At 39.5% G+C, this 24,148-nt stretch overlaps 1 long non-coding RNA gene across 3 annotated transcripts; it reads right to left on the bottom strand.

Annotated features, from left to right (window-relative positions):
- Positions 1–553: 553 nt before the first annotated feature.
- Positions 554–7,136, bottom strand: LOC124646538. Of its 3 annotated transcripts, XR_006986368.1 has the most exons (13): positions 6,653–7,136; positions 5,438–5,592; positions 5,265–5,349; positions 5,039–5,147; positions 4,878–4,958; positions 4,145–4,215; positions 2,908–3,132; positions 2,667–2,835; positions 2,357–2,556; positions 1,805–1,914; positions 1,660–1,707; positions 1,299–1,369; positions 554–936 (listed from the first exon to the last, which is right to left on the bottom strand). It is a non-coding gene; the product is annotated as an uncharacterized LOC124646538 (long non-coding RNA). The 3 variants fall into 3 exon arrangements; XR_006986366.1 differs by having other exon boundaries at positions 1,805–2,556; XR_006986367.1 differs by having other exon boundaries at positions 1,805–2,556; positions 5,444–5,592.
- Between the last annotated feature and the right edge of the window lie 17,012 nt (positions 7,137–24,148).

The following is a 24,148-nucleotide window of genomic DNA, read 5'->3' as shown; positions in this document are numbered from 1 at the left end:
CGTCGGCGCCGCCCTCCGGAGCCGCGACCTCCGCCGCTGCCGCTTTGCCGGACCAGAAAGGGAGCGGCCGGCACCAGCGGACCAGGTACACCGTGCTCTCCACGGCCATGGATGGGGAGTGGGGAGGATTTGTGCCGGCGTGGTGGGCAACAAAACCGAAAGGGGAAAAGAGATGAGCAGAGAAGAGATGTCCCGGAGGAGATAAGGTGTTGTGGGACCCAATCGATATGCCTACGCGTGGAAGGACACGCGTCGCCCGTAGGAGGCGGACGATGCTAGCGAGCCCATCGTCCGGGTGATCCACAGCATTTTCCCTTACTAGATGACCGGTTGCGCTATCGCGCAAATGGCAGAAATAGTACATGAGAGAAACGCCCAAATCAATGCAAACGAAAGACTATTAATAATATGCTAATGAAAAATAATATATAGGATGACCGGGTGCGCCCCGGCAAAGACCAAACCCGAGCCTGAATTGAAGCCATGTCCTATCAGTAAGTGAGTACATCGTGATAATCAGCAAGAAATAAAACACAAATGAAGCCACAGTAAATAGACAACTGATAGTTCGGTTGCACACCAAGATGATCAGAAAATCACCAATAGCAATACATTGTCATACAACACAAACACATATGATAGAATTAAAAGGTCGCACGATAGTAAATAGCCCATATTGTAATAATATGTTTAGTTCTTCTCTGATGGTGTTAAGGTAGATAGATCATATATCGGGGAGCTATAAAGTACATATAAATAAGGCAAAAGGGTTAAATAGAAATTTAGGATTTGGGCATTCTAACTCCAAACCGTCCAAATCTCCCGTAATGTAGCCCCGTCCCCCGCTCTCTCACCACTGTCAGGCTGCTACCAAATTAGAGCAGAGCAGCAGGTCCATGGCCTATGGCTTTGCTCGGAGAAGATGGACCGCCAAAACTGCAAAAAAAAAAAGGTAGAACTACACATTATTGGTTTTCAACATCTCTATATAGAGAAGCTTAGCCAAAGGATAACACAGTAATATTATTTCCTATATGTTAGTGTATATAATTCCAGAACTTGGCTTTCAGTTTTCAGATACACTCCATTTACATTTTATTTGTTCGAAATTTATATTAAAATACTCAAATTATGATAGCTTCAGAACATATGAACAAAAACTTAAACCTAAAGACAAGCAATTCAGCAGTTGTGTTTCAAAACAGCAGCACAACCACATGTAGCTTCCACGAAGAACTTACACTACTGAACATGCCAACAACCATTTACTTCTTCACACAATGTAAATAGATTCAGACCTTGAAGAATATGCCGATATAACTCTGGATCCAATGAATGCAAATCATTCAAGAAGTTAAGACCTGATTGGCTGTGAAAATCATATACGGAGTATTAATGTTAACTCCTTGAAGTAAAACAGTAAAAGGATGCATAAGGCTCTCTCTGCATTTCATCTGACAAGCACTGATCATAACAATACAAAAGTAGTTGCATAGAAAACACAATGATTTTAACCAAAGTTCTCCTCTAGCTTGTTACTATTATTTCTTTAATAAAGATGTAGACCCTATGTTTAAATTTAGCACAGGCCATAACACCAAAATGCAGAAACAAACTTGATTGCGTGCGTCAAGGGAGAGAGAGGGGAGACAGAATCACCATGGTCATGAACAAACTCTTTCATCGGATCTTCCGCTTCTCTTCTTTCTAAAAACAACAGATGGATGAAGAACATCAGCTCAGCAGGAGGCACAACTGGTATGTTTTCAGAAATATCTCGATCTTGACAACTTGCCTAGCTTACACAATTCAACAAATGAGCACAAGAAAACACGCCACCATTGGCATGCACAAGATGATGAATGGTAAACCTCCATATATGCATAACGAGTGATGCTCTAAAACCTGGAGCATCTGAAACAGTTGCATTGCAAAATAAGACAACGACCATGTTTCTGTTAAATAAATTGGAAAAATAAAAGAAAGCCAACATTGAAACATTTTCCGTACTGTTGCATTGCTTGATTAATATATTACGGAGGTTTTCCCTACTTAAATTGCTTGCTCTATCGCGCACTAATCCTATTGGATTGACAGAAAACAAACTGAGAGGCCAGATAAAAATGGAAACAATCACCTAGCAAACACCAATGGCATATTACAGGAGGACCTGAATTTCAGCAAGCACCAATGGCTATAGCACAATCACGAATTGGACAGAAGCAGGAGGTGGTTAGTAATATCTTTCTTCTTCTTATCACAAATTACTTAAGTTTCACCACCATTGGACAGAAGCAGTTTTAAACCCAAAAAAAAATGTTTAAGGGATAGAGAGAGGAGACGGAGTAATGATCACCTCCCTCCTCCAGATCACCTTCTTGTGATTCTTAAGCTGCAAAAAACATCAACAAATCATCATCAGAAGCAACCGTTTTAACGAGTTGAATAACAGACTGATCAAATCAAATGACCAGAAAACTAAAAAAATAGATAATACACACATACATATATATATGCAGATCTATAATACATGAGTGAGAGCTGGCTCCAATCTCCCTGCAAGTCCAAGCATAAGAAATGGCCATCACAGAGCACGGAAGATAACAAATTACCTGAAGGGAAGTAGAACAGACGTAGGGGATTGTGATGTCGATAAGGAGCCATACCACACCGACTGTGACCGTAGCCGAGGGTTCCCTCCTCTGCCCGCTGGCCTGTAACACATGCTTTCTGTCACCGAGCCATTGTGCATCCCCACGCCGGACGAAGGGACGATGTCCATGGATCTCATGGAGTCACGCAGACCACGCTCCTCCATCTCACATGTGGCCCGATCTGTGGACAGAGAGAGAAAGTGAGAGGGACTTGAGAAAGGAAGATGCATTGAGAGGAAGAGGAGGGCCTTACTCGTGGAGGAGTCCACCAGTGCCAAAACCGCCGTCTGAGCCTTTTGCACCCTTGATGGCGCATAGGTGAGAATAAAAAACTGCAATCATCAGACCTTTTGCACCCTGTCAGCTGTTTCCCCTATACCGTCATCAGTGATCCTCTCTTTCGTCTCCATCCTCGCTAAACTCCCAAACTCAGTGCTTATTCTCTCTCTTTTTTCGAATACATCAATCTAACAGACATCTTCAGAAAGAAATAAGAAACATTACCGGTGCATCGAACAAAATGCACAACAGATTTCATCATATAACTAAATTGCCATATGAACTAAGATTTCAGATCCAATAAGCGCATCTTCAGATAGAAATAAGAAATATTACCGGTGCATCGAACAAAATGCACAACAAATTTCATCATATAACTAAATTGCTATATGAACTAAGGTTTGAGATCCAATAAGCGCATCTTCAGATAGAAATAAGAAACATTACCGGTGCATCGAACAAAATGCACAACAAATTTCATCATATAACTAAATTGCTATATAAACTAAGATTTTAGTTACAAATCGCAGTAAGTTATTACATCCATGCATAATCATGCAACGGAAACTGAATGACAGCATGTAAAAAATAACAAGAGGAGGGCCACGGGGAAAAGGAACGTCAAGAAATCACTCTTGAAGGAGGGGTCGCCGGTACAGACGGACCCAAGCTCACAGTGTCCTGTCGAGGCAGCCCTCGTCTAGTCCCTGGTTCAGCTCCCACAACCATAGGGCATATGTGACCTTCCTAGTCGGACCAGTCAAGGCAACAATGGCGCCGCTCGGCCCGTCTTCTCCAGCGAGGCAGTCCCTACCAGCAGGCAGCACTACCCCTAGTCGCAGCCCGAAGCGGCGCGGGCACCACCCCTGTAAGGCAAGACGACGCGATTCCAGCTACCCCGCGAAGCAGTACTTGATGGTCGGCGCCTCACCACACCATCTGGCTGCTCGCCGCGAGGCATCCGACAGTGTGGCTCTACTACTTCCTGCGAGGCAGGCCCATGCAGCCAGTGGAGCTCCACCTGGTCACGGTTCCAGCGGCAGCGCGGCCGTGAGCTTCTCTCGAAGCACCCGGAAGAACTAAAAAACGAACACCGAGGGTGCATTTGGGATGCACCCTCTTGGTGTTTGTTTTGGTCTGACTTACTTGCAACCAAAGGTTGAAAGGTAGACATCTAGAGCACAAGAAGACAGACGAACGCATTTTCTTACCTTTCTTTCCCTTTTGTTCTTTTCTGAGCTAACAACATCAATTTGAACATGCGACCACAACCTGCATACACCTGTACAGAAACAAGCATACGAGGCTATAAGCACCTATATAGTCAAATAAAAAATCTAAATACCAACAGAACAAAGAACAATATTGCAAAGTGAATATATGCAAAGGATACACAATCAATATGAAAGTGGAGGTGGTGTTTTGGCTCATAGATGCATATGCACCTATTATAAAAAATAATTTAAAACGAATTTAAAAATGTCAAAAAATTCTGAAATAAAATTTCAGGTGTTCATCCTGACATTCTATGTCCGTACACAAGTTTTCGTGGGAAAATAACATTTTATGTGGCATGTATAAAAAAGACAAAAAAAATGTTCGTACACAAGTCATGTTGGAGCATCAAAATTTATCTTTTTTACACGAGACACAAAAATATTATTTTTCCGATAACTTGTGTGCGAACATAGAATGTCTAGATATACATACAAAATTTTACTTTTGAATTTTTTGACACTTTATAAAGTATTCTCACACAACGAGTTCATATGCACCCGTGAGCCGAGTTGGATTTCCCTACATAATCAATATGAAAAAGGAAGAACCAGCAAATGTATGAGATAAGCATATGAGGTGGGAGCTGACATTTCTCAAAACCATGGACCTAGGACTATTAAAAACATTTTTTCTTTATCTCACATCACATGTATGAGGTAAGCATACCTGAAAATAAGCCTCTATTTACGTAGAGTTCTGTTGATTCCCTTCCTTGAACAGATGTATGATAAAAGATAAGTTCCTCTCCTGCATAAATATTGAATCTGATTGCTCAGAAAGAAAATAGCAGATAAGTAATTAGAAAACATCCACCAGGTTGCGTTCACCTTTCTCCGACAATATAAACTATACATTATATTGCAGCAGAACAGTTTTATCTCCTGGATCTTGATACACACGAGCTGAAATGGCGTCTTGCCCCCGCGGGAGCATAGGCTGCAAGAGGAGCGAAATTACCTCCAAGGCTATAACAGCTAGTTACCCAGCATATGTCCAAGGCAAATGGAAAGAACAGGCAAGCTGTAGGATGTAAATTCAGTTTGTAGACCAAACCTAGCATGGAAAGAATTAACATCATGGATGCCTTCGTCGATGTACCAGCAACCAAGCAGAGCTACACCAGTTAGCCCTCTACTACCTGCAAGCAAATCACGCAACCGGCAATAATGAAATAGCAATATGCAACAGGGCAGAGGAAGCATGGAAAAGGAAGCATTTGTAAAAACCTTCACCATGAGATGTCTTAGGCAGTGTCCCCACGTAGGAACAGGCTCTCTACAAGCCTGAAAGCTGGGTTTGATGGGTTACATAGCAACTTCTTTATAGCATAGACAATGGGAAAATACTTCCGATCCTGACAATGCCAGAATGATCCACCAGCCTGCATATTACTCAATTTCTAGCCAGAATTAATAACAGGAAGTGCACACGCATGAAGTTATATAATCTAGTGGCGATATCACGTAATACATAACAAATCCAAAAGAAACAACAGATTTGAAAAGACGTGTACAGCTAAACAAGCAGCGGGAGAATTTGGTTTAGCAAAACTGAACCAGGAATTGGACCCATCCTTGCCAAACCTTGTCAAGCTGATGTCTCAGACTACTACCATAGACAGTGTTTCTTTGTATTCCATATCATAATATTTAATTAAAAGACATACTTAGTACACACAAAAATCTGTCCGCAACTCCGCATCAAGGTTTTTTTTGTTCCAAAAGGCTACAGCCTGGTACTGAAATTAATGAAAAATTGGAAACCTTGCCTTAAACCTAATATTTTCATTCCAAAAGGTATCTATGCAGCAAATTCAAATCGGATCCAAGATAGCAATCGAAATAAATTGGTATCTATGCAGATTTATTTACAAGTGCAAGCTATTCCACCGCTCCATGAAAAAAATGTACTGTTTCATCGATATTGCTATTTTCCAACCTTAGCAACATAACCCAAAAACCAAAATTCAGAAAAAACAGATGTTGTTTCCCCCTGCAATGCATAAAGGAACTCAGTACATGGATTTATAAGTTGAAAACTACAGACTCCTTTTTAATTCTGTGAGCATCCTAAGCACTACGTGTTAATTAAATACAAACGCAATAAGCCAAAACTCGTATACAGGAAGTAGTGACTTTCATACTGCAAAACTGACTGAAGCCATGAAAATCATTCACATGTGCTGAATTGGACATGTGTTGAAGATTGAAAAATATCCAAGCATACAATAGCTCTAACTTCGGCAGAAAGCAACACACTGGTATAATTTAAACTTTCAACCAAACTACTTTATAATTGTGGTGTTGAAAGTAAGGTGGATCACACTTATCGTGCTTCAAGTTTTACTAATCTAAATGAAGGAAAGCTCGCTTATCTTGCTTGTGATAAAATTTAACTAACTCAGCGCAAAACATTTAGAAGGCCACGAGGTTGCTACTCACTGGCCAGAGTTGGGCACGCCATGGCGATGGGATGTCAAACCTGCCACCGCTTATGCACGACGAGCCCCATCGACGGGAACATCCGCAGGTACCTCCGCGCGGCCATCACTCACGGTTGCCTGGGAGCTTAAACCAATCAACAACATTACATGGAGAGAGAGAAAATCTGTACATGGGGAGAGCAATGGGGATAAGGGCGTGCACCAGGAGGAGCAGCGGCAGCTCCCAGTTCGGTGATGGGGGCCTTGTCCAGCTGCCATCGGGGTCAGAGCAGACGCCCATTAGAAAACACAGTGGAAGCATATCATCTCTCTACCTTCTCTGGTTGTCTTCTGAATGGTTGCGATCTTGAAGGAACCACATCCTGCGATGAAAAAACAAAGAAGAAATCACAAAACTAATATGTCTGATTTAACAATCTGATATACACCGTCTGCCATTCTTGCTCCTCCACCTCCGGCCCTAGAACCGGCCAGCGCTGCCCGTCAAGCTCCCTTCCTAGTGCCCCACCTCCACAACCACCTCCCTCCCCCGCTTCTCCATCCCCGCCCTGATAAAAATCGAGGCTCATGAGCATGAACGTGGTCCTCTGGGATGAATTCTTGCAGTGCCTCCTCCCTCCCGCCACCAATTCCGCCCCATCCGGTTCTGTCCCGTCCATAGCAACAGATGGCGACCAGGAAGACGACGAGGGAGCCCATCGCACCAGATCGGAGTTACTGTTGGTGCGGAGAGAGGGATGCCGCCCAGCACCGCCGGTGGCCTTTGAAGAGGATGTGACGGAGAAGCAGGGACCGCGCCCACCCCGAGCAGAACCCGCGAAGAGGAGCCAGGCTGAGGCGACCGCGGCCCAGGCGGAGGCGACCGCGATAAGGAGCGACCCAGGCGGAGGCGACCGTCGCTTCTCGCGCTGCCTGTCGCCGCCGCCCCGCGGTCGCTCGGGCGCATCCAGCCGCCGCCGCATCCGGACGCCGCCATCGCCGGCCCCAGCGTCCAACTGCCGTCGCTCGCACGCTCCCTGCCAATACACCTCCACCTAGCTCGCCCCCACGAAAAACTCCTTCTGGGCGCGACGCATCGCCGCTCCTGCGCCTCGCATCCAAAGCCGGGCCGACCGCCACCTCCATGCTGCGCCCCAGCCTCCTATTCTTCACCTGGGCAGGCCGGCGCAGCTCCGCCTCCCTCTTACTCCTGCACGCCATCGTCGCCGCCACACACCAGAGAGAACCAGAACTGGGGGGGGGGGATTTTTTTCACCACGGGGCCGATCTAGGTTTTCACCCACGAGCACGCGCACGGAGAAACAAGGGAAGAAAGGCGACCTGAACGAGCGCTCTCGCTACCTCTGCTCGTCGACCCCACGCACGCAAGGGCCCGTCCGTCATCGACCTATTCAGACAACCAAGAAGTGAAAAATAAATTACCGCATCCGACGGCCATGGTGAAAAGTGGGTTTGCAAAGTTACTGTTGCTACGGGATTGGACGAACCAGATTGATTTGCCCCTTTTGGGTGCCCTGGTTAGCCGGGTAGTCTAGGAACATTTATAGATAGAATTATTTCGTTCTACTACATCAGTTAGCACTCAGAAGCAACACAGAGAAATCCGTTCCTTTCTTCTCACAGTCCACCAGTACATCGCCTCCTCATCCTCCACCGGATCCAGGAGGATCTCTGCCTCCGCCGCCGCCGGCGCGGCCGGCCGGCCGGCCAGACGTCGTCGTCGCCTGGTGTTCTGCTCGGTCTCACCTCCTTCCGCTAGCAGCTGCGTCCGATCCGACGGTTCCGGCCGAGACCCCTGCTCTGCCTTGACCCGGCTTGCTTCAGCGCTGAACAATCGTGGCATTTCTGCTTCCATCTTCTCTACAATATTTCCTTGATCTGGTGAGCATCTTCTTCCAGTTCTAGCATTTAGGCCTACTGCCTCCCCATGTACGTAGCTATCCTGCAGTAGCATAGTTAGCAAAAGATAGAGCGAGGGATTTGAGAGCTTTACCTAAGACAAAAATATATATTCTGTTTACCCGATCTACTCTATGCCTTATTGGTCCTAACTAAGGTTGGATAGCTAATTGATTTGTGTTGTTACATTCTGCACTTGCTTTCAGTTCTGCTTCTTACGCTACTGTAGTACCTGCACATCAGCCTGAACTTGTGCCTAAGTTGATAAAATTGCAACCAGTTGTATTGGTGTATGCTATGTTTTAATATAAACTGATGATCTGGATCATTAGGAAGTTTGGGGAGCCACTTAAGAATTGATTGAATTCTTCTTTGTTTCAAATCAGGCTATGTGTATCAGGTACTTGCTTTGTGCCTGAACCAAAATTCACAGAAAAGGTTGCTTTTATGTCCCTTTATAAAATTCGATAGGTCTTAGGAGCTTCAGTTTCAATTGTTGTTGTTCTGCAACTCATCGTTGTGATGGTATTCTGCGTGTCGTCCTTATCTAGTGCATTATAACTCCATATCAAATTTAACCCGCACATGTTATATTTATCCATAGCATATGGCGCCTTTGATTAATCCAACGAATTATTTCACTTGGATTGTTCAAGTTGCAACATGAAGCATGTTAGCTGTTCGTCATCATGGCATGCATTATAAATCTGATTGCATCATGAAAAATATTTTGAGGGTGACATTTGGCTCTTATCGTTGTTCCGAATTTGGTGTTTTGCTACAGATCCTAGTATTGAGGAGAATATTGAAGGTGAATTAAACCAGGTCCAGGGTAACTACCAGGAAGGCAAGCACCCCTTGAACCCATGGTTTATTTGTCAACCAAGAAAGTTGTCATCTCCATACACTTATATTTGTTATACGTTATTTGCTTAACTTATGCTCTTGGTACTTGGTAATCTGCTAGCATGTATACCTTGATCTGTTATGGTAGTGTTTTTTTTTTAAATTGAATTAATGAAAACTGAAACTAATAAGTGAGTTTGAGAGACGCGAGATAGTCACATGTGAGTATGCCAAGTCTAGCTGGTGTTTGGTGTGCTCTCTTGGCATCTATATCCTTGTGAACTATTCTCGGAAGCCGTGTGTAAATCTCACCCAATATCGACCAATGTGTTTTGTCTGGAGGTATAGGCCACGGAGGAGGTAGCTCCTCGCTCTGGAGGTGACTCAGCATGCCATGGTTTCGGTATTATGTGATATTTACACTGTTTTGTTTGAACTCCTTAAATATAAATTGGTTACAGAGTCGTGAGCTCTATTTGTGTTGGATGGGTGGTGATAGTACAATTGAGTTTTGATGGTTGCTTCACCTATTAATATGCTGGAATTGTAGCACTAGGAATGAACTATTTATTCACTTCATATTCTGCTTAAGTTACACAACTAAAATTGACTGTAACTTGTAGCACCAACCTAGTTATTGGAGGATAAGACTTGCGAGTACATTTGTACTCAGGTGCTACTTTTGTTGCAGGTGATTTCGACCCCGAGTTGGGTGAGTTTTGATTCACATCGTGGTCGTTGAGTTTGGTGTTTGATACGGTTGGTTGCAGGGTGGGTGTGGCCCCAACCTAACCTTTGTGTTCAGCCATCTATTGGCCCTTTTGCTTCCGCTACCTAGAACTCCTTTTTATTCAGCCGGTTGGCTAGTATGTAAATTAACTAAAATTATGTAATGCTCCCTGTATTCCAAAACCCTAAAGCTTGTTGTGGTACTATTGTGATACCGTGGTTGCATATATGTGTGGTACCTATGTGTTGCATGATCCTGGAAGGTACTACACGTGTATTGAGAGTTTCTGAAATGTAATTCAAATTTATAAAATGCAAAATGTGATGCATTGGCAGGATCAACCGCCAACCACATTTTGTTGCATATGTGAATTTGAGTTAAATTCCAGGGGCCCTCACACTTTTGATCCAACCTGTGGATCAAATTATGTCTACCCAAAACAAGGTTTTAGCAAAGATCACAGTGAAGTTTATAGCGCTTGACTTGATGCTCTACTTAAATTCCAGCAAGTCAAGTGAAACTTCAGTTACTGTGGTAAGTTTTATTTGAAAGCGCGGAAATTCCCCGGATTTTCTATGCATGAATGCAATGCACACTTTGGTGTTCTCTTATTTTGTTGCCTCTAAACCTTGGATATTACAGCCTCTTCCCCTTAAATTGAACTTCGTCCCGAAGTTCGAAGAGCTCTCATGTTTCGGAATATGGAACGGACTTGAACAGATCACAATCCTTTCAAACTCCATGGTGATCTCATTAGATATAATTAGACATATCCCTTGTCCAGATCCTTCCTGGAGTCCTCTGATGTCTGGTACTGATACTTTCTTTAATTCTATGATTTCTTCCAACACTCTAATCTTATGGCCTTGCTCTCCAAAGATCCTTGGATTAGGACATCTTATTATGCTAATGGACTTTACTAATGGTTATGGTGACAGTTCCTATCTGAGTATCCAAAGCATGGTTCTTAAAAGATTTGTTTAAGGTAAGGTATTGTTTTCCCTTACTACCATAACTATAATGATGGTACTTGGTAAGGTATTTACAAAAGGCATGGTCCTGATGGTTTATTCCTACGAATGGATTAGACTCATTTAGTCCATCCAATCATGGCTTCTAGTTTATGCTAGTTATCCTCCTTTTGGTTTCTTTAGGTTCCATGAAAGGAATCTTTCTAATAGTCTTAGTTTCTTGGTATGGTCAAACTCCTCTGATCTTTGAACTTATTAAGCTTTGATTGTCCTCTGAAACATTCTTCATACAACTTCATTATCTTAGACTTACTTGAGTTCTTTTACTTCTGAGTAATTATTAATTACGAGCTCAAGTTAGGGTCTAACCCTTACTTCCTCGAGATATAAACCTCGGCTTCTGGTCTGACATCCTCCTGAGAGTACTATTATATGGGTACTTTCTAACAACCTTATGAAAATAATATCGAACTTCCTCTCAGTTCAGACCTTCTACTTCGTCTATCACACTCCAAATCTTATCTTAATACTTCTCGTTCAGCTTTTCTCTCCCCCTTGGAGTTTACTAATGATCTTCAGGTTCCTTTTCTTATAATCATTAAACTCCAAGGTTAGAGAATTGGTCTTGGTCTGGTTTAGAGTTTGTACTTATCTAAAGTTTCACGAAGAATTCTTTGCGGTGTATCCACACAGCTGTGGGTATCTGATGTAAATCCTTAGACTAAATGTTTACCAGCTGCGGAATCCCTCTTACCTTTAAAATGAAGAAATGATCAAGCTGCGGACTATCTGGTACCAGATGTGGCTTATTTGATACCAGCTGTGAACTATTTTATGGTACTAGTCAATATCTACCTACCAGCTGCAGATACTTCTATAGTTTTAGTTAAGATCTACCTCACTTTAAGTGCTTCCTCTTCATAATTATCCTATACTGGCTGCGTTCTTATTATACCAGCTGCGACTTCACTTATCCATTTTTCTTCTTTTAGGGTTTGTTTTGCAAGAAAACCACTTGTTGACACTACAAGGATAGTATCGTAAGTGACTTCACTTGCATTCCCTTCTTCCATAATGAATATGGCTCCACCTCTACTGCTCCATATTCACTATTTTTCTCACTATCATGGTACTTCCATGTTCAAGTACTCCTTAATTGAGGATAAAAGTGAGTTTTGATTGGTCCTTCCTTTAGAGTATTGTGGTTGCTTCCCACAACTTTGCTTCTTTTTTCTAGTGAACCTCCATCTTGTCTTCAAAATCTTCAGAATTCGTCACTTGCTCACACGAATACCTTTACCCTCTAGACCTATAACATCAAGTAAGAGCTTGATATTGCAACATGCATTTTCATATCAAAGTCAAACTTCATGTATGGATCTAGTCAATCCATGAAAATCCAATAAATCCAAGAAGATTCGGCTTTGTGCTTATAATACACATCCTTATATGCCCAAATATAATAATTGGGTAAAACATCCCTTAACATCAGGCTCAGATGTGTAGTATATAACACCACATAAGATAGGTTTAGGTTGTGATACTTAGCACTTATATATGGATTCCTACTATTTGTCTCAATATTTACCTTGATTGCTCACTTGCAATCAAATAAACTTGAGCAAATTGGTCCAGAATAGTTTTGGTTGACCTAATTTCCTTGGGAAGTGCTAACTTAACTTCCATTCAACTGAAAACTAACCTCACATGATCTCTCGAGACTATAACATGACTACTCTAAGCACATGATTGTTGGAATATACCACCTATGACTCCAGGATTTCTCTATGTGATATGCTATAAATAAGACTTCTTTAAACTAAGGACTATGGTTCTAGCATACTTGGCACAGTTGCCAGGATTTTAAGGCCTAAGTTTTTGATCTATTCCTTAAATCCTACTCCTCATCATACTTCTGTTAACTCACTTATGATGTTCTACTCCATCACATCATGATTCTCAAGTGAATCATATATGATTACCAACTTTACCATGAAAAGTAAATATGTATAACTCCTATTACTCTTCCTTACCTCCTATGATTGACTCATCATAGGTATTTACTACCTTATATAACTTATCTTCATTACTTAACATCAGTCGTTTGACATTTTAAACGACTCTTACTTAGCCATAACATGTTTTGGTATACATCTTCCAATAGGATATCTTCCTTATGGTTGTATCCTCTCTTTGGACTACCATGTATGTATACCAACTGTGGTCTACTACCACCCATTATCTTATGCTTCAACGGAGTTCTACTAATTTGGAATGAAGCAAGATAACTAACCAACTATACTTAAGAAAGATAGATAAGAAAGATTGACTCAAGTGTGTCAGGATTATTCTCAAGTGAATACCCATCTCAAGTCATCAGAATAGTTGGTTTAGCTAAGACAACTTCCTATAGATACTACCAAACCTATAGGTCTCTTTTAAAGGGTTTTAATCCTAGGGTCAAAGAATTTGCTCTGATACCAGCTGTGGATACCCAGCGTACCACTGCATGGTGCAGTACACAAGTCGTTGACATAACACAAGTGAAACACCGTTCCACTCATACTACATCCCTTAGAGTGGTACAACAGAAACATATGCGATTCCAAGAGGTATGTCTATAGAAGGATACACGAACTGTTTACATTAGATCAACACAACCACCTACTTTACAGTGAGGTAAAACTTCAAATAAAGCTCTAGAAGAACGACTCGTAGTCTAACTTATGGCTAACCAAGTTTAAGAGCTACTTGGCTTGCTATAAAAATCTAGCTACTTAGGTGCTAGGATTAGGGAAAGGTTCCCTTCTATTTCTAGTCTAAGTTTCCATTAAAGCTGATGCAGAATTTGACTCCATTGACATCTTTGATTGGATTCTTCATCTTGTTGCAGTTGACTCCTTTGTCCTCGAGTTCCACGGTAGTTTCTCCTTCGGTGTCTTTGATCTAAGAAGGGGGTTTAAATGGGAGGGAATGAGTACGAGCGTACTCAGCAAGTTCATTATAGGAAATAGGTGTATCATGCACTAGCTACAGCCATAGACCAGAAAGTCATAGGCGAATGCAAGTTTTCATAAACATTTCTTCAAAAGGTTTATTTTATTCTGAAAACTATGCCCGTCAGTCTTCACAGGTTGAACAAAACTTCACGGAGTTCCTTTCCTGCCGCGTTCGTAGTTCCCTTTCCGGAACAAGGAGTGACAGCCACGGTTTGATACCCTCTGCAGAGGTGCGTCACTTTTCCCATAAGAGACCTCATCTTTTTTGCCAACCGGAAGAATTCGTCCCCGTCCACACTTCCTTGGTGTGAGGCCAGTAATAAGATCCAAGCCAAACACCGCCTTCTCCGCGACCTTGCATACCCACCCTTTTGTAAGTCTGTCCTGCCCTTTATCTATGGAGAGACCGACCCAGGCATTTGTTCTCCCCTATACCAATAAGGTAGACCGTTCCGAACAATTAGTATGCCCTGTCCTATACACCATAGATAGACCGACCCGGACAACCCTTACAATCCATCATAGACCTTTAATAAGTCTGCCCTCTCCTATATCTAATGGTAGACCGTTACAGACCATTGTCCTCACCTTTACCAATAGATAGGCCGATACAGGCAACCCTTATCACTACTCCGTTGATATGCAAGAGGGAAAACATACAGCTGACTTCCCTAGAGCCATTATAGATCTTATGGTCAACACGATATGTACGGCGCTAGAATCACTGGACGGCATTGGTACTTAGTCCTAGATGAGAAGTACCCATGCAATGGAACCTCCACCAATCAACACATACCATGGTTCCATTGCCCACCACATAGTCATATTCATAATTGTAAAATAATACTTTGCTTTTCAATGCAAGAGTGATAAGTATAGTACTTTGCATATAGTTTGATAAAAATAATCAAATGACATGAGCAAGCGATGAACTTGTCTTTCTTGACTGCAAGATTATGTAGGCAAAAGCTTTGATACGTGATAACTCCAAATTCTGAAATACCATTATCGTCCGGTAAGGACAATGTTTAAAGAACTGGTAAAGATGCTATAATGCATAGTATGAGATGCAATCGTCCCGAGCGTAACCTAACCCCGATGATTTATGATTGGTGAGTTATAAAGATTTCTTTAGGGTGTGTTGCACTTTTAGGATGGTTCTCAAACAAGGTTCTTATTAGGGTTTGGTCATATTAGTACCATAAACAAGTGATATAATGCATCATAACAATTCTACACACAAAAGAATGGTGGTTGCATAACAAATTAAGAGTAGTAGTCAGTTTTAAGTTCTACAAGACATGGTTGATGATTACTTATATGATACTTCAAAAGAATAACTTTTGAAGAACATGTTGATTAAGAAATAATAAGTATTACATGTAAGATTTACTTGTTTCTCTGGTTTGCTTAATATTTACTACAAAAGAATAACTTTTGAAGAACATGTTTAATAAAGAACAAGAAATACTGTAAATAGGAGCTGAGTGCTACTAGGGTTTACTATTGGATTCATTTAATTCATTATTATGCGCAATTGGGTCTTACAACTAGTATTAAAGGAACCTTACATAATTGAGTTTATAAACATCTAAGGCTTGCAAGATTTGGTTAGGCATTAGCAACATGAGGTGATACTAGTTGGTCAAACAAGGTTTAATCAAAAATAAAGACATGACATGATGACTTCATGTGAAGTGGTTTTGCTTTAATAGATCATGAGCATGCATTCATTTGTTTCATATTAAGGTTCTATAAGTAAAGTGAAACTCACATGATCACGTGTGATAAACCCCTAGGGTCTTAGAGTTGATTCTAATGTGGATGATCATATGGAATAATGGAATCAAGGTTTTTAATTATACTAGAACTAGGGTTTTTAAATTGTAATATCATTTTTAAAATGATAATTGGTCATGGCTTTGAGGTTATTAACTACTTAGAAATAAACTAATAATGGATTTAAAATTTTACTATTTTTCACAAGATTTAAGAATTAAGGTAATTCTTGTTTAGGGTTTAAGTTAGGGTCTAGGGTTTTATTATTAGTGTTAGATTTTAAAATTCATAACTTGTGAATTAAAAATATTTATGTAAACAATCTTTGATTTACCAAAATATTATTAGCTTTTAATATTTTTCTTGCTTTATTATTATTTAAAGAATATAGAAAATAGCAATTTGCAAATTAGGGTTTATGCATTATCACTAATATTTAAGTGGATGAAATTATGAAAACTAATATTAATATTTTATTTAGTTACTGAATAGCTATTATTTGTTTTTGACACTTAACCAGTTATTGGATTCATGTTGCATTTAAAATAAATGAAAAGAGATAATTAATAAAGGTAAAAATAAGTGAATTTTTATTTTGACGCACATTTTTATTTTATATTTTATTTGAATAGAGTATATTTTTTTGAGCATTTTGATATATTATTTATATTTTTCTGAGCTAAAATGAATTTTACCAATTTCTGCAAAATTTCAGCTATTTTCTGGTTTTTAAAATTACAACAGAAAACTAAACGTACCCAAACGGTACACACCCACAGTCACTGACTGGTGGGGCTTGTGTCCATATCGACTGCCACGCAAGCAAGGACTGGTCGAAGTTGATATGATCATATTTAATTGTTTATATTATATATTGGTCAAAAGGTCAAGGTTGAAGGTTAATCCTCAATTTTGGATAGTTGGTTTGATTTCACCAAGGCATGATCATATGAGTTTCAAAATACTCATAGTTAATTTTATACAAATAGTTTGGACCATAATTCGTAATGTTAACGGATTTAGTTTTATGATATTCCATGTATTTAATAAGTTATGATTTAAATTAGAATGTTTGGCTTTTATGCACTTTAGACCCTGTGGTTTACCTTATTTATAAGTGAATTAAATTACACACAAAGGTAGTTGCTAACTTTTAAGTGTTAATAAGTTAGGGTTTGATTCTTAAATAATGTGTTGTTGTAAGTAATACCATGCTATGCTCCTTTATAGGATTTGGTATTTGATCCTCACTTAAAGTGTTGCGTAATAATTCTAATTCCTTTTGATCCAACCTGTGCATCAAATTATGTCTACCCAAAACAAGGTTTTAGCAAAGATCATAGTGAAGTTTATAGCGCTTGACTTGATGTTCTACTTCAATTGCAGTAAGTCAAGTGAAACTTCAGTTAATGTGGTAAGTTTTATTTGAAAGCGCGGAAATTCCCCGGATTTTCTATGCATGAATGCAATGCACACTTTGGTGTTCTCTTATTTTGCTGCCTCTAAACCTGAGATATTACAGCCTCTCCCCCTTAAACTGAACTTCGTCCCGAAGTTCGAACGCTCTCATGTTTCGGAATGTGGAACGGACTTGAACAGATCACAATCCTTTCAAACTCCATGGTGATCTCATTAGATATAATTAGATATATGCCTTGTCCAGATCCTTCCTTGAGTATTCTGATGTCTGGTACTGATACTTTCTTTAATTCTATGATTTCTTCCAACACTCTAATATTATGGCCTTACTCTCCAAAGATCCTTGGATTAGGACATCTTATTGTGCTAATGGACTTTACTAATGGTTATGGTGACAGTTTCCTATCTGAGTATCCAAAGCTTGGTTCTTAAAAGATTTGTTTAAGGTAAGGTATTAGTTTCCCTTACTACCATAACTATAGTGATGGTACTTGGTAAAGTATTTACAATAGGCATGTTCCAGGTGGTTTATTCCTACGAATGGATTAGACTCATTTAGTCCATCCAATCATGGCTTCTAGTTTATGCTAGTTATCGTCCTTTTGGTTTCTTTAGGTTCCATGAAAGGAATTTGTCTAATAGTCTTAGTTTCTTGGTATGGTCAAACTCCTTTGATCTTTGAACTTATTAAGCTTTGATTGTCCTCTGACACCTTCTTCATCCAACTTCATTATCTTAGACTTACTTGAGCTCTTTTACTTCTGAGTAATTATTAATTACCAGCTCAAGTTAGGGTCTAACCCTTGCTTCCTCGAGATATAAACCTCGGCTTATGGTCTGACATCCTCCTGAGAGTACTATTATATGGGTACTTTTCAACAACCTTATGAAAATAAGATCGAACTTCCTCTCAGTTCAGACCTTCTACTTCGTCTATCACACTCCAAATCTTATCTTAATACTTCTCGTTCAGCTTTCCTCTCGCCCTTGGAGTTTACTAATGATCTTGAGGTTCCTTTTCTTATAATCATTAAACTCCAAGGTTAGAGAATTGGTCTTGGTCTGGTTTAGAGTTTGTACTTTTCTAAAGTTTCACGAAGAATTCTTTGCGGTGTATCCACACAGTTGTGGGTATCCGATGTAAATCCTTAGACTAAATATTTACCAGCTGCGTAATCCCTCTTACCTTTAAAGTGAAGAAATGATCAAGCTATGGACTATCTGGTACCAGATGTGGCTTATTTGATACCAGCTGTGAACTATTTTATGGTACTAGTCAACATCTACCTACCATCTGCAGATACTTTTATAGTTTTAGTTAAGATCTACCTCACTTTAAGTGCTTCCTCTTCAATTATCCTATATTGGCTGCGTTCTTATTATACCAGCTGCGACTTCACTTGTCCATTTTTCTTCTTTTAGGGTTTGTTTTGCAAGAAAACCACTTGTTGACACTACAAGGATAGTATCGTAAGTGACTTCACTTGCATTCCCTTCTTCCATAATGAATATGGCTTCACTTCTACTGCTCCATATTCACTATTTTTCTCACTCTCATGGTACTTCCATGTTCAAGTACTCCTTAATTGAGGATAAAAGTGAGTTTTGATTGGTTCTTCCTTTAGAGTATTGTGGTTGCTTCCCACAACTTTACTTCTTTCTTCTAGTGAACCTCCATCTTGTCTTCAAAATCTTCAGAATTCGTCACTTCCTCACACGAATACCTTTACCCTCTAGACCTATAACATCAAGTAAGAGCTTGATATTGCAACATGCATTTGCATATCAAAGTCAAACTTCATGTATGGATCATATGAGTTTCAAAATACTCATAGTTAATTTTATACAAATAGTTTGGACTATAATTTGTAATGTAAACGGATTTAGTTTTATGATATTCCATGTATTTAATAAGTTATGATTTAAATAAGAATGTGTGGCTTTTATGCACTTTAGACCCTGTGGTTTACCTTATTTATAAGTGAATTAAATTACACACAAAGGTAGTTGCTAACTTTTAAGTGTTAATAAGTTAGGGTTTGATTCTTAAAGAATGTGTTGTTGTAAGGAATACCATGCTATGATCCTTTATAGGATTTGGTATTTGATCCTCACTTAAAAGTGTTATGTAATAATTCTAGTTCCTTTTGATCCAGCCTGTGGATCAAATTATGTCTACCCAAAACAAGGTTTTAGCAAAGATTATAGTGAAGTTTATAGCGCTTGACTTGATGCTCTACTTCAATTCCAAGAAGTCAAGTGAAACTTCATTTACTGTGGTAAGTTTTATTTGAAAGCGCGAAAATTCCCCGAATTTTCTATGCATGAATGCAATGCACACTTTGGTGTTGTCTTATTTTGTTGCCTCTAAACCTGGGATATTACATCACATAAGTAAAATCCACTTTAATAGCATAACGACATCTAGATTACAAAGCTCATGGTCACATAAAGTTCACAACATGGGAGAGAGAGATAAACCACATAGCTACCAGTAGAGCCCTTAGCCCCGGGGGAGAACTACTCCCTGCTCATCATGGGAGTCAGCAATGGCGATGGAGATGGCGGTGGAGTCGATGGAGATGGCTCCGGGGGCAATTCCCCGTCCCGGAAAGGTGTCGGAACAGAGACTTCTGTCCCCCGGATCTTGTCTGCGACGGCGGCGGAGCTACGGAAATTTTCGTGGACGAAGGCTGATTGATTTAGGTTTTTTGCATCGAAGGCATTATATAGGCGGAAATGCAAGTTCGGTGGAGGGCTGGTGGCCCCGGACCAACCCTAGGCGCGGGCCAGGGCCAGGCCGCGCCTAGGCATGGTCTGGCCACCCTGTGGCCCCCCTTCGTCTCTCCTCTGGACTCCGTCTTCGTTTCAAAAAAATAGGAACTTCGGCTTTTGTTTCGTCCAATTCCGAGAATATTTTCTGTACAACTTTTCTGAAATACAAAACAACAGAAAACAGGGAACTGGCACCGTGGCATCTTTTTAATAGGTTAGTGTCGGAAAATGCATAAAATTTCACAAAGTGTAAACAAAACATAGAACAATTGGTGTAAAACAAGCATGGAGCATCAAAAATTATAGATACGTTTGGAACGTATCAACATCCCCAAGATTAACTCTTGCTCGTCCTCGAGTAGGTAAGTGATAACAAAATAATTTTTGAGGTGACATGAAGCCAACACAATCTTGATCAAGTTATTGTAAAAGCATTGTGAGCTGGGATCAACGTACTCTAAACATAGGCATGATAGATGTAATTCTAACAATAGAACTTAGAAACTATGTTATAACATGAAGAGTAACTCAAACAAATGATCATAAATAATAGTGCATTGAAAGCTACTGTTATTTTATGGGCATAGAGAAAACATAGCAAAGTGGTACTCAACATGTGCTTTGTGGAATAGAAAAACATAAATGCAAGGACACCTTTAAAGTTCAAAGGGTGACTAGATACAAGTAATTTGAGAGCAAGCAATAGCACAATCATGAATCAATCAGTAATAGTTTTGGGACTATGCACATTGCACTAAGAATGACAACTATGCTCTCTTAATTGGTGCATAAAGTAGAAGAAGAAGACTCAACATAAAAGTAAAAGAGAGACTCTTTGCAGAGTAAGCAAGATAAACAATTTTTATAAACCTTCCATAAAGTATGGTACTCATTAGCTTTGAGCTCTCATTGCCCCTATCATAAGCATCTTGAATGGTCAAAATTAATGCGAATCAAATATGAGCTATATGCTTGCAAGTCACAAGTTGAAAATCGCATGCCCCTTGAATGCGAGTACCTAAACCTCATGCTACTCAACTTAGGTCTCAAATAACTTCTTGTCATTGTAAGTATACAATGTATCATTGAGAACCGGCAACGAGGTACCTCTTTCCCGATGATATGGAGGTACTCTTGTAAGAGCAATCCCAAGCCAAAATGACGAGACAAACACACAATGAGCGTCTCAGCAAGTTTTAATTTACTATGAGTATAGCTTTTTATTGCAAATGCTTCATAGAATGCTCACTATGGCTTAGCTTGAAATTTCCACCATGAATGATGCATGGCTTAGATTAGCGGCCCAGGCGTTTCCCTAACTCATATACAAACTCCATGGACTTACAAGTTTCCATTTTATTTCGCACCGCTAGGCATCCATAAACAAAAGAACATGACATCATCTAAATATAAGTGCAATATCGAAAGTGTTCCCCATGAAAGCATGATTATACTAACTCCCAACTTGCAATTTGCAAATATATAAACTTAATAAGATAGGCAATGACAAGTTTATTAAAAGCAAGAAAGTAAATGTGCTATCAAATTTGTGAGAGCTCTACTGACTAATTTTCTCATGCCAACATTTAATTTGGAAGATATGATGAGGATACTTGAAATAGCAATAATGCTACTAGGTAGATATGATGGATACAATTGACAAAATTTGGTTTATGGTGGTTGGATGCACGAGTAGAGTTTATACTCAGCACAGGCGAAGGGTAGGAAAAGACTAGGAGCGACCAACTAAGAGAGCAATAATGGTCATAATCATGCATAGCGACAAAACATTATCAATCAAAGCATAAAGTGATATTAAAAGTCAAAAAATAAATCATCATAGAGGCTTTAGTTGACTGGTTATAGTCATAACATGGTTATAAGCATGCGCCAAGTTAACCCAATAAAGCATCAAAGGAGAATACCACAATATTATGCTTTTATGATAGAAACAACACATGATTCTTTCAATGACACTAATGAGCACTGAACAAAATAAGAGTGGAAAACCAAGAGCTAAACGCAGTACTAGAAAAGTAGAACACTCGCAGAACAATAAGAGAGAAAACTAGAGCGTTATATGCAATTAAAACGGAGCGTGTCTCTCTCCCACACAAGAATGATAGGATCCAACCATATGATACAGCAAAAAAACAAAACTAAACAAAAAACATAGATAAAGACGCTCCAAGAACAACACATAATGTATGAAGCAATAAAAATATAGCGCATGGAGAGATGACATGTTGCTTTGTTGATGAAGAGGGGATATCTTGGGCATCCCCAAAGTTTGACGTTTGTACCTATTGGATATTTCTTAGGGTGCAGGGGCATCCCCAAGCTTGATATTTTTGTCCATTTTTCATCTCATCACATCATTCTTCTCTCCCTACATTTGAAAACTTTCTTCATACAAAACTTCACACAATTCTCTATTAGCAACATTAGTACAATCAAAATAAAAAATGCACTTGGGTTTAGTTCTAACATATATAAAACATCTATTAAATCATTATCTACTGTAGAAACCTTTCAAAAAGATCTTAGATCAAAATAATTAAAAAAAAGAGATTTAAGAGGCACATGCAAATAGTGCAGAAATCTGTTAACATAGAATAGCAGGTAAATATCGATTTTTTTGAAAACCCTATGTTGCTCATCTAGAAAAATGGTAAACTAACTAAAGTTAGATAATAACCTGGGGCATATGCATAAAAAATGGCAGCTCCAAATTTCTCTCTGGCTATTTATAAGAATGTTTATGGTGACACCACAAAATCTATTTTCAGGACAGTAATTTCGCCAAATCTTACTTTCTTCCTACTAGAGATTATTATTGGCACAAAAACGAAATAAAAATAATAAGGAAAGGTTATTACAGAGTTAATAACTTCCAAGACTCAACAAAAAGAAAATTACTGAAAATAAAACATGGGTTATCTCCCAAGAGTGCTTTTCTTCAACGCCTTTCAGCTAGACGCAGTAGTTTGAGAAGATGCTGACATAAGAAATATGAATTGAATAAAAAGAGAGCATCAAGAAGCAAATATGAAACACATTTAATTCTAACCCATTTCCTATGCATAAAAATCTTGTACACAAATAAATCCACAAAGAACAAAGTGACAAGCATAGGAAGATAAAACAAGAGTAACTTCAAAACTTTCAGCATATAGAGAGGTGTTTTAGTACCATGAAAACTTCTACAACCATATTTTCCTCTCTTATAATAACTTTCAGTAGCATCATGAATAAAATCAAAAATATAACTATCACATAAAATATTTTTATCATGAGCCACCTGCATAAAATAATTATTACTCCCCACATAATCATAGTCATTCTTATTAATTTTAGTGGGAGCAAATTCAACAAAATAGCTATCATTATTATTCTCATCACCATAATCATCAAATATAGGAGACATATTGTAATTATAATTAATTTTCTCCTCAATAGTAGGTGGACTGAAAATAACAAAATCATCATTGTAATCATCATATATTGGAGGCATAGTATCATCATAGCAAATTTCCTCCTCAAAAGCTGGGGAACTAAAAAGATCATTTTCATAAAAACTAGCTTCCCCAAGGTTAGAATTTTCCATATCATTAGCAATAATGGTCGCTTCCCCAATATTAGGTTTCTCGGAGGGTTGAAATACGTGAGGGGGCGACGTCAGAGGAGGGCCAGGGTGCCCAGACCATGCCTAGGCGCGGGCAAGGCCTGGGTCGCGCCTAGGGGTGGTCTGGCCCCCTCCTGGCCCATCTCGGCCTCCCTTTCTGGCTTCCTTCGTCATCTGGAAAAATAGGATTTTTTGTATATTTTTTGGGAATTGTTGTTCTTCAAAAATATGGTGTTTTGACAGTACTTTTTTCCAGCAGAATACTGACTCCAGCGGTTAATTCTCCAGTAATCATCAAATATGAAAAACATAGATGGAATGACATAAGTATTACCTATAAATATGAAATATATCAATGAATAACAATAAATTATGATATGAAATAGTGATGCAAATTGGACGTATCAAGCTTTGCATAGTTGTCGCTCTCGTGTCACCCATCAGTTTCACT

The sequence above is a fragment of the Lolium rigidum genome, chromosome 4 (assembly GCF_022539505.1).
Source record: "Lolium rigidum isolate FL_2022 chromosome 4, APGP_CSIRO_Lrig_0.1, whole genome shotgun sequence".
Classification (NCBI taxonomy): domain Eukaryota; kingdom Viridiplantae; phylum Streptophyta; class Magnoliopsida; order Poales; family Poaceae; genus Lolium; species Lolium rigidum.
This window is presented reverse-complemented; position numbering and strand designations above follow the sequence as displayed.